The sequence below is a fragment of the Calidris pugnax genome, unplaced genomic scaffold (genome assembly GCF_001431845.1).
Source record: "Calidris pugnax isolate Ruff unplaced genomic scaffold, ASM143184v1 scaffold70, whole genome shotgun sequence".
In the NCBI taxonomy this organism is placed as follows: Eukaryota; Metazoa; Chordata; class Aves; order Charadriiformes; family Scolopacidae; genus Calidris; species Calidris pugnax.
This window is the reverse complement of record NW_015090862.1, coordinates 755,296-767,152: the sequence shown is the minus strand read 5'-3', so window position 1 is coordinate 767,152 and position 11,857 is coordinate 755,296.

The following is an 11,857-nucleotide window of genomic DNA, read 5'->3' as shown; positions in this document are numbered from 1 at the left end:
GAAAGCTGAACAATGAAGAGGGCAAAGAACTTTTAGTCAAGCTGTTAGCCATTATCTACTCTTTGCTAGCAATTATCTAATTTCAGTGGCCAGCTCACAGTTTGGATGAGGGAAACTCAGAGCCACAGTTATCTCCAGATTTGTGCACTCCTGGCTCACACGCAGTGCATGTTTGATCTGTTTCTAGAAAGGCCAGATAATCATATTTCCATCAAATTAGCCAGTGCACATGGTACAGTGCTCATCCTGTCCTTCCACCAGCTATTAGAGGACAGCTGACACCTGATCTGGCACAAAGCTGCTTGGTGCAACATTAAGGGCACATTTGCAGCCTATCACTGCTGTGTGCCATGTGGCTGCAGCATTTCTGGCTGACACAAGGGCCCGAAAAGGCAGATTTACAGTGTCGTCATATTCTGACAGAAAGCTGACTGTATCTTGCTTTTAGATATAAAACTCTAATACAGGTCACTAAGACCTGCCAGTAAAACTGGGAGAAATCAAACTCAACATCCCCAAAACTTTTAAGAGGAAAGATAAAATCCTCCAAAATCACTGGGCAAAGATAAATGGGTTTAGAACATTGCTACAGTTTTATAGCCAGGGATTTCCGCAGATCCTCTGGAGGACAAAGAAGGCACTGAGACAACTGGGGAGGGTGAAGAGGGAACAGACAAATATCATAAGAGGTTGTTTGAAATCAGAAGGAATTTTACTTGTTAGATCTAAAAGAGCCAGTGTTGTACAGATTTAAACACACAGAACAGTACATATAATCCCAGCTTTGCTGCCTTTACCAGAATTCAGCTAAACCACCAAATCAAGTGCAGACATAAGGAGAAGTAGCAAGTGTGTTAATTGGTGAATGAACTACAACCGCATCAGTGGTGCTTTGACTTAAATTCTCTTTGACTTTGAAATTTGCTGCAGCCCCTCCCTCAGGGTAGACACATAGCATAGCACAGCTATAGAAATTCTAGCCTAAACTTGAATGAAATTTCCAGAGTGTGGGATGACACAGTTGGATTGTTCATGGAGCACAGGCTAAACCCTTTCATAAGAAAGGGACTGACTTTGTGAAGCAAAATTACGACTTTCTCCAAAGTCATACCTCATACCTCAGTTTCCCCCTGCATCACAGGCAGTTTGTAAAGCACCTTGACGTCAGGAGCTGAAAATCCTTCTGGCATGTTAAGTATTTTGGTGGTTTTTCAATCCCAGACTCAGTCTAAACTAGCTAGCATTGGGTGGTGGGCAGATCAATATTTGCAATGGAAAACCTTGGACAAAAGGACAAATTATATTGTGCACACAGTGTTGTTGCTTGTTTAGTAATATGAGGGGCTGGCTCTTGGGAAGGGGGCTGCAGACATGAGCTAACACTCAATGCAGGGAGCGTGGGGGGGAGTTCAGAACATTCCCTTCCACTTTGCGAGGGCACAAATGCTCAACAGCTGCATCTATGGAAGAATTGTTCTGAAATTTTAAGCCGAAAACAGTCCATGGAGGAACTTCTTGGGAAACTGGTGAACTTTAACCTTCCCGGGATAAGAATGTTAACATAAGTGTGAATGAGAAAGCTTTCAATGGACTGATAGACGTGAGAAATGCTTTGTCTTTAGAGAAGGGCTGCCCAGCCTGCCTTGTGTCTGATCCCCTGTGAGGGAGGCAGACGTGAGCGACAGTGACTTTGTTCTGCTAAGTGGCAGCTAAAGGTTTTACTACGGTCACTGCTCAATTCAGCAGCCAGGGGGGGATTCAAAGCCAAAGAGAAGCTCTTATCCTAGGGATAGACAGGACCCTGAGAAATGCATCCTCCCCGCTCTGCAGGGTCCTGTGCCAGCTTTTTTAACCAGAGGGCTTATCAGCAGAGGCCCCAAATTTAACTTGTGTTTGCTCAGTCTGTCTTGTATCCTCAATGCACCATTTCTTGATGCCACCTTTATTTCCCACCCATGTATACAAACATTGCCAGGCTAAAACGATGGTTTTAAGCTTTTAAAATGGATATTTCATTCAAAGTGCAAGAGCTGTGGAGTGCTGGACTATTAGCAACAAGCATGCTTCCTAAGGATGGGGCATTCTCATAATCCTGGAAGTGCCAGGACTGCCTAGTTCTACAGTATGTACCAGGAAATGAAGCCTTGCCTGGTGCCTGCATGGTGTTTGGTAGAGGCCTGGCACAGGACAACACAATGCAATCTTTGCCAAAGATGACATATTTTTCTCTTGCTCTTACTTGAGAGCATTTGAAGACCACCCCCCCCTTTGCCTGATTTGCTGGCAGCCTCACTCCGTGGCAACCATGAATTAATTTTATATCTTACTGCTTCCTTTGTCCCAGTTGGAGAAAAATGTCAGAATGGTGTTCAAAAGCAGTCTCCTACTTTGGTCTACAAAACAGACTTTCCCATGCAAGGTATTCTAGATGCTCCCAAGCCCCCGCTGCCCCCAAGTCCATGGTTTGCTTAAGCATTTTATTTGCATGAAGAAAATGAATTTCAGTTCTTCAGTCACAGCCTGATGCAAGCACAGGTCTGACATCACTGTTATCCTGGAAACAGCTGAAGTTATTATTTGAAATGGGACAGGAGCCCATTTGGTGAAAGGGGTTGCGGCCTGAAGCACCCAGATTAAAGATGAAAGCAAAGCTGTCCATCCTCTGGAGCATCAACAGAAATATCTCTGGAGCAGCCCCACAGGGCTGAGGCTCACCAGTTATCAGTAGTAACCTCTGTTTGCAGGCTTCCCTCTGGCCAAGAGAGAAGAGGTTTGAACTCAAAAGCTTTGATGTGAAGCATGACCATTCACGGTCAAGAGAACTAAAAAGAAAAATAAAAAATGTTGTCCAGTGCATAGCGCTCTGGCCAAGAGAGAAGAGGTTTGAACTCAGAAGCTTTGATGTGAAGCATGACCATTCATGGTCAAGAGAACTAAAAAGAAAAAAATAGATGTTGTCCAGTGCATAGCACTAAAGAGTTGAAATTTAGCAGAAGTGCTTTTTTACTTACTCCGGCAGGATCACGATATGAGTCCCAGGTCACTAGACCTGAGCTCTGATAGTCTCTCATTTACGTAGTTAAAGCTCATGTCCAGGTTTGGTCTACAAAACCTGGCCATGCTTTCAGGTTATGGGTAAACTGTACTTGATGTTCATCTGCAATGTAAATCCACAACATAAAATACAGCTGAATAGCTATCCTGGAGTCTAGACATGGAGGGGAACAACAGCTGCTGTCAGGCACAGATCCAGCAGAGATTATTGCAGCCACAGCAAGGACTAAGCCAAAGGTATATGCCTGGACTAAATATGTATCATGAAAAAAAAATCTGTATCATGAAGGCAACTGCCATAATGAGGAAGTAAAGAATCAGGTGGGCAAACTCTACACCACCTGTATACCTCTGCTCCTGCAGGCAGCTGTCAGGCCATTCAACCTGCCTGGGGGGTCACACATGGCCCAGGAGCAGGTTCACAGCTGTGCTTCCCCAGCACTTCCTTCTCTGCCATCTAGTAACAAGTAGCCTGGTGATTTAGCCTTATTTGTGAGCACTACTCCTTGCGACATGCTGTACAGAAGGAAACCTGACTTGTTGCAGGACTAGGTTGGTGGAAGAGTTGAAATTTAGCAGAAGTGCTTTTTTACTTACTCCGGCAGGATCACGATATGAGTCCCAGGTCACTAGACCTGAGCTCTGATAGTCTCTCATTTACGTAGTTAAAGCTCATGTCCAGGTTTGGTCTACAAAACCTGGCCATGCTTTCAGGTTATGGGTAAACTGTACTTGATGTTCATCTGCAATGTAAATCCACAACATAAAATACAGCTGAATAGCTATCCTGGAGTCTAGACATGGAGGGGAACAACAGCTGCTGTCAGGCACAGATCCAGCAGAGATTATTGCAGCCACAGCAAGGACTAAGCCAAAGGTATATGCCTGGACTAAATATGTATCATGAAAAAAAAATCTGTATCATGAAGGCAACTGCCATAATGAGGAAGTAAAGAATCAGGTGGGCAAACTCTAGACCTCCTGTATACCTCTGCTCCTGCAGGCAGCTGTCAGGCCATTCAACCTGCCTGGGGGGTCACACATGGCCCAGGAGCAGGTTCACAGCTGTGCTTCCCCAGCACTTCCTTCTCTGCCATCTAGTAACAAGTAGCCTGATGATTTAGCCTTATTTGTGAGCACTACTCCTTGTGACATGCTGTACAAAAGGAAACCTGACCTGTTGCAGGACTATGTTGGTGGTTTTTTTGCAGATATTCCTTTCCTCTGGAAGTAGGAGAGGACAAAGTTTACACCTACTGCTGTGCAGGGCACAAACTGACACTGCCCCATCAAAATCAGGTCAACCTAGACTTCCAAAAAGCAGCAGCAATGTAATTCTGGTACATGCCACCAATTTCGTTCTCTTTTTATCAGTCCCAGTACTGAACAGGATCACCAAAACAGAGATGGACAAACAGCAAATCCAAGAAAGACAGCCCTACAACAGACGATCAGGGCCGAAGCAGTCTAGAAATAGGAGAATGATATGTGAGACAGTGGGAAGCAGGGTAAGAGTGCCAGCATCTTATCACCCAACAGCCACACACAGCCTACAGCAACCCACAAATACTGCTGCTGCTTTATGAGGCCCCAAATTTAACTTGTGTTTGCTCAGTCTGTCTTGTATCCTCAATGCACCATTTCTTGATGCCACCTTTATTTCCCACCCATGTATACAAACATTGCCAGGCTAAAACGATGGTTTTAAGCTTTTAAAATGGATATTTCATTCAAAGTGCAAGAGGTGTGGAGTGCTGGACTATTAGCAACAAGCATGCTTCCTAAGGATGGGGCATTCTCATAATCCTGGAAGTGCCAGGACTGCCTAGTTCTACAGTATGTACCAGGAAATGAAGCCTTGCCTGGTGCCTGCATGGTGTTTGGTAGAGGCCTGGCACAGGACAACACAATGCAATCTTTGCCAAAGATGACATATTTTTCTCTTGCTCTTACTTGAGAGCATTTGAAGACCACCCCCCCCTTTGCCTGATTTGCTGGCAGCCTCACTCCGTGGCAACCATGAATTAATTTTATATCTTACTGCTTCCTTTGTCCCAGTTGGAGAAAAATGTCAGAATGGTGTTCAAAAGCAGTCTCCTACTTTGGTCTACAAAACAGACTTTCCCATGCAAGGTATTCTAGATGCTCCCAAGCCCCCGCTGCCCCCAAGTCCATGGTTTGCTTAAGCATTTTATTTGCATGAAGAAAATGAATTTCAGTTCTTCAGTCACAGCCTGATGCAAGCACAGGTCTGACATCACTGTTATCCTGGAAACAGCTGAAGTTATTATTTGAAATGGGACAGGAGCCCATTTGGTGAAAGGGGTTGCAGCCTGAAGCACCCAGATTAAAGATGAAAGCAAAGCTGTCCATCCTCTGGAGCATCAACAGAAATATCTCTGGAACAGCCCCACAGGGCTGAGGCTCACCAGTTATCAGCAGTAACCTCTGTTTGCAGGCTTTCCTCTGGCCAAGAGAGAAGAGGTTTGAACTCAGAAGCTTTGATGTGAAGCATGACCATTCATGGTCAAGAGAACTAAAAAGAAAAAAATAGATGTTGTCCAGTGCATAGCACTAAAGAGTTGAAATTTAGCAGAAGTGCTTTTTTACTTACTCCGGCAGGATCACGATATGAGTCCCAGGTCACTAGACCTGAGCTCTGATAGTCTCTCATTTACGTAGTTAAAGCTCATGTCCAGGTTTGGTCTACAAAACCTGGCCATGCTTTCGGGTTATGGGTAAACTGTACTTGATGTTCATCTGCAATGTAAATCCACAACATAAAATACAGCTGAATAGCTATCCTGGAGTCTAGACATGGAGGGGAACAACAGCTGCTGTCAGGCACAGATCCAGCAGAGATTATTGCAGCCACAGCAAGGACTAAGCCAAAGGTATATGCCTGGACTAAATATGTATCATGAAAACAAAACCTGTATCATGAAGGCAACTGCCATAATGAGGAAGTAAAGAATCAGGTGGGCAAACTCTACACCACCTGTATACCTCTGCTCCTGCAGGCAGCTGTCAGGCCATTAAACCTGCCTGGGGGGTCACACATGGCCCAGGAGCAGGTTCACAGCTGTGCTTCCCCAGCACTTCCTTCTCTGCCATCTAGTAACAAGTAGCCTGGTGATTTAGCCTTATTTGTGAGCACTACTCCTTGCGACATGCTGTACAGAAGGAAACCTGACTTGTTGCAGGACTAGGTTGGTGGTTTTTTGCAGATATTCCTTTCCTCTGGAAGTAGGAGAGAAGGACAAAGTTTACACCTACTGCCGTGCAGGGCACAAACTGACACTGCCCCATCAAAATCAGGTCAACCTAGACTTCCAAAAAGCAGCAGCAATGTAATTCTGGTACATGCCACCAATTTCGTTCTCTTTTTATCAGTCCCAGTACTGAACAGGATCACCAAAACAGAGATGGACAAACAGCAAATCCAAGACAGACAGCCCTACAACAGATGATCAGGGCCGAAGCAGTCTAGAAATAGGAGAATGATATGTGAGACAGTGGGAAGCAGGGTAAGAGTGCCAGCATCTTATCACCCAACAGCCACACACAGCCTACAGCAACCCACAAATACTGCTGCTGCTTTATAGGTCACTGCATCATTTAGCAGTTTGGCAGACAGGGGAAGCTTTGTGCTAGCACCAGTTTAGATGTACTATAGATGTCAGTTTGCTCTCTTGCCTTTTAGCAACACCCCAAGCACACGTCGTGTTTTCAGACATGCTGCCCCCAAAAGACCTTTCCATCTACTCAATGCAGAAGAAACAGATCAGCTATGAGAAGGTGCAGGGATCAGCAAGGAAAAGGTTAGCAAGATGACTTTTAAAAAAAGGACACAGAAGTAGGCTTGTTATATGTATAAAGGGCAGCTGCTCCAATCAGTGAGGGTGGCACAGAAGAAAAAAAAGGAAAGATTTAGATGCTCAGGTGGCAATCTGCTAAGCACTGCATTCATCCAAGTGTGTGCTTGTGCTGTAGGATATAGCACACAGAAAAACCCAAGATCCAGTGCACTTAAATCCCACTGAAATCCAATAGAAGTCTTTATCTCAGGCCTAAGATTAAGTCAGTTACAAGATCTACTAACTCTGTATTGTGAAGGCTATCACTAACACTACTATCACAAGTACTTATCTCAAATCTCAACTGAAACTTCAACTGAAGCTACTGGAAAATCTCACAAACTGTCCTCTTCCTGCGATCAAGATAGATTTTTTTTACTAACTTCATTAAATTGAGCTTGTCAGACCATTTTCCCCACCTGTTTAATAAGACAAACACACACCTGATCATGCTTTACTCTAAGTGTGAATGAGACTCTCATTCTCAGGAGCCTCCCATTAGGTTGCTGAAAGGCAGCAAAGCACGGGATTTGCACTGCAACCTACTGGAAAGTCATTTCAATAGCAGCAAGAAGAAACAAAGCTCAATTAACAAACACCCTTAAGGCAATTCTAATCCCATGTGTTAAGAAAATCTGGATCAGGTCAGGCTCACTGCCACAGGCAAGCTACATGCTTGTGTGCTCCATGTAGCATACACACGTTCAATCCTTCTTTGGATAATGTCCTGTGCAGCCTGCACTGAGAGCTCAGCACCTCTTCAGCAGGAGGCACCAGACCCAGGTGGTTCAGAGGAGCCACTTCACTTCTGTGCAGCCAGGGTGAAGTAAGCACACTGCTTGCTGTTTGAAGGCAGAAATCAAAGTCCTGGCAAACACCACACAGTAGAGATCCAGCCACCCCCTTAAATAGAAACACAAACCTTCCTCTCTCCCCCAAACACCCAGTGTTGCTAGCCACCCCCTTAAATAGAAACACAAACCTTTCTCTCTCCCTCAAACACGCAGTGTTGCTAGTATTGACAGCTTCACTGGCTGAAGGAAAAGTAGTAACTGCTGAAAAGAAGTGGCAAGACTTCATAGATAGCATTATCAGCATTTGACAGCTGAGTGAAAGCGTAATCAATGTACTACAGTGTAATCAGTCCTACAAAGTTTCTATGAAGCCTATCAACAGGGTACCAAAGATTATTTATTGGTTCTTTATTTCCTATGCTGTAAGATCTTACTCTAACAGAGCTGAACTTTGGCAGACCCTGCACTACAGTAGACAGATCGCATCAGATTAAGAAGGGGGATAGGAACATCCTACATATTGCATAGAATACACAGGGGAAACCTCTCGGGAGCAGTCAATTGCATCTGAGAACTAAGAAATGCAACGCTGCTTGCAAAGGAAGTAGCAGGATTGCCTTATGCCCATCTACAGGGTAGGCAAGAAGAAATCCAAACAGGAACTGAAAATGTCAGACACAGAAGCCAAGGAAAAAAAGCTGGAATGAAACTAGGTCATCCCCTGTCCCCTAAAAAGCACTGGCAGATACAAGCATATTAGTAAGGCCAAATTACAGCGACATCAGCATTCCCGTCTAATGCAATCCCAAGCTTATTCATTCTTTCAGTGAAAAAAAAAAACCAAAACATTTTCTGATGTACCAACCCAACTTTACTTGTCACAACTTAAGTCCATGATTATTTTTTTACTTTCAACAGAAAAATATATTTAACAGAAAATATATTCTTCACATACACGAAAGATTTCTGCAAAGAGGAAGGGAAGAAACTTAATATTCCCTTTGCTAGAATGCTGACCTTAAAAATAGTCAATACCGGTGGATTATGTGCCCGAAGAAGAAAAAAAAAGGCAAATAATTAGTGCTGCTAAATTTGAAGGACAAATTAAGAACTCGTGTTTAAAGTGTTAATAAGAATGGTGTTCAAACTTAAGTTTCAAGAGTGTAAACTAGCTAGGAAACACAGAAGGAGCAATGAGAAACATGAAGGACAATAGCACAGAGTAGAGATACTGAGAAAGTCAAATTAACTCATGGCTTGTCTACAAGTCTACGCTGCTCAAAACTATATTTTTGAGTATTATTTACTGAACTACACTACTGAGCAAACCAAACTAGTCGGTACCAGAAGCAATGGACCTATGGTACTCCTAGCATTAATTAAGCACAGGCTGGTTTATGGTATTTTTCACAGTAATTTGAAGTAGCCCCTACTAAACTGCCCGCTGCCATGTCTCAATTGGATTCGACACTTATCTCAAAGTAGGTAGTGCAGGTAACTTGATACTACAGCGCAGATTAAACTCCTAAGCTAAATAGGATTCAACAGTAACAACTAGAAAAATAACTAGCAACTGAAAATGTATGACAGGAAAGAAAAACTCTTCCATCTTACTCACACCTAAATTTTTAGTGGTTTTTTTTTTGTGTGTTATTCATTATGACAATGACATCCACACTGGAAAATATCACTTTGAATGTTTACTGAAGCCTGAGCTTCACTATGGTATAACATCATTTAAGAGGAAGGAGTCCCAATATAGGTAACTTTAGAGCAGAAAACCTGCTTATCAGAGTATTACTTGAGAGACAGGCCTGTGCTGTTCAGAATTTTCCAGTTTATTAATACTAACCAGGTTCCTTTTCAACAGCAAAAGCCACTGTAAACTTAAAAACCAAAACCTCATTGCAACGCAAAGCTTCTGATTCAGGTGGAGAAGCAGCCAAGATGCAAACCTTGCCGAGACTCTTCAGCAATGAATGAAGCAGAAAGGAATATGGATTCATCAGTTTGCCTGAAGAGAAACATTTTGTGATAGTGCACTTTCACCCACAGGGCAGAAATCCAGTCTTCTACTATCATTTTTCTTAGCATGTGAATAGTCTGTTGAGAACAGAGTTTTATTAACAGTAGCAGGCAGCCTGGATCCAGCACATGTGGGAATTCAGCCAGAAGACGAGTAGAAGCTCTTCTCAGACTCCAATCAGGCTTTTGAAAATGTATATTTTAGTTCTAGGAGAAATAAAGGGTCTTTAGGTAACAGCAAGAAATATTCCTCACATGAACAGCAAGAAGCTCAGTGTATCAAGACACATTTTAATATCAGGGTTTTAATGTATTTACAATGGAGTAAGTTCTCTCTGTATGCTCACACAAATATAGTTCTACTGTTCTTCTACAGGCAAAGTTAAATAAGCCACAGTTTCTGTTGAAAAGGGTACACAGACCAGCAGTTCCATGAGCAGGTGCAACAAACTACACCTGCATTTTCACAATCTAACACACAGTAACAGCGTCCCCTTGACAAGCAGAACAGCCTGCTTTGTTCTCATTGCTTAAAGCTTTTAACAGGACACAGATATATGAAGTAGAGCTAGATAAGCCCCACACGCATCGTCTGCCTTTAATATCACACCATCACCTTTTCTACAGGACTCAAGATTAAGAAATTCTTCTCCAAAGTTATGCTGAGACCAAAGACTGAATATCAGAAACCTGGCAGATCAGTTTGCAGTTCTTGAATTCTAAACAAAACAGCCTTATACAATACAGGATCATTCAAAGACTCTCAGAAGTAAAACCAGTCAGCTCATACTACAGCTGTATTCATGTCTGACTACTAAGGAGGTACCACTTGTTCCCAACTTCAATGAGTCATACAAAATGCAATTTATTACACTCTTGCAAGTTTGTGCATTTTGGTGGTGCGGTGTTTAGTTTTATTTTTTTTTTTAAAGAGGATCATTCAAAGACTCTCAGAAGTAAAACCAGTCAGCTCATACTACAGCTGTATTCATGTCTGACTACTAAGGAGGTACCACTTGTTCCCAACTTCAATGAGTCATACAAAATGCAATTTATTACACTCTTGCAAGTTTGTGCATTTTGGTGGTGCGGTGTTTAGTTTTATTTTTTTTAAAAAAGAAAAACACAAACCAAACCCAAACCAACCCATAACACCATAACTCTATCCACACATCCAAGACCTACTAACAAATCATGCAACACAAGAAGGCCACTGGTTCCTAGGAACAGCTAATTCACTACAGTTCGAAGTTCAGTTTGGCTTTGTTTAAACTGTGTTTTATGCCAAAAAAAAAAAGCTGTAAAATATTTATTGAGCAGATTCAATAAAAGTTTCCACATTCTACCATGAATCCTCTGCCTTTTCTAAAGCAAGCAGAGACTTCCCTAATCTACAAGCAAATAATTGCTGCTACACTGTCAAGTCATCTCTATTACAAACCCCTGTCTTCCAGCACGATTAACACGTATGTGCACTGTAACATCTCCATAACTACCCTCACTTCAAAGAGGTATGTTCAGGCTCTTGACTGTGGAGCTTCTTTCTGCCTTGTAGCTAGTGAGAGCTGACTACTTTTTTGAAGCATCCTTAGCTTTGTTCTGTGCAATACAGAAGTCTGATTCTTATAAGCCAGGGTGGTCTCAATCTTATTAGTCTGGGACCCCACCAAGCACATCTGAAATATGCAATACAACAGGAAACAGTCCTTAAATTTGTCAACGCTTCTGATAGTAGATTATGTTAACAGGCTTGCTATCACATCCAGGAAATTTAACACCAGAGTCCCGGGAAGCCTTTCAGGTTATTAAGTCACATATGATACTAATAATGAAAATCTAAGCCCCAAGGGCACATCACCAGAAACCCAACTTTAGATATTAATATTGAATTCCAAGAGTATACTTCTACAGCAGTGTAACAATTCTGAGAAACTTAAATCCCCCAGGACATATATTGGCCTTAACATCAGACTACGCATACGAGAATTATGTTTTCCTGCGTGATGTTTCTTTGGGTATTTGAGAATATTATGTTGATGCCAGTTTGGCTGAGCATGTCTACTTTGATAAAGCACATAAGCAACTCGTAGAAATTCTAAACATTCCCAGCTTCTGCAAAAAAACCAA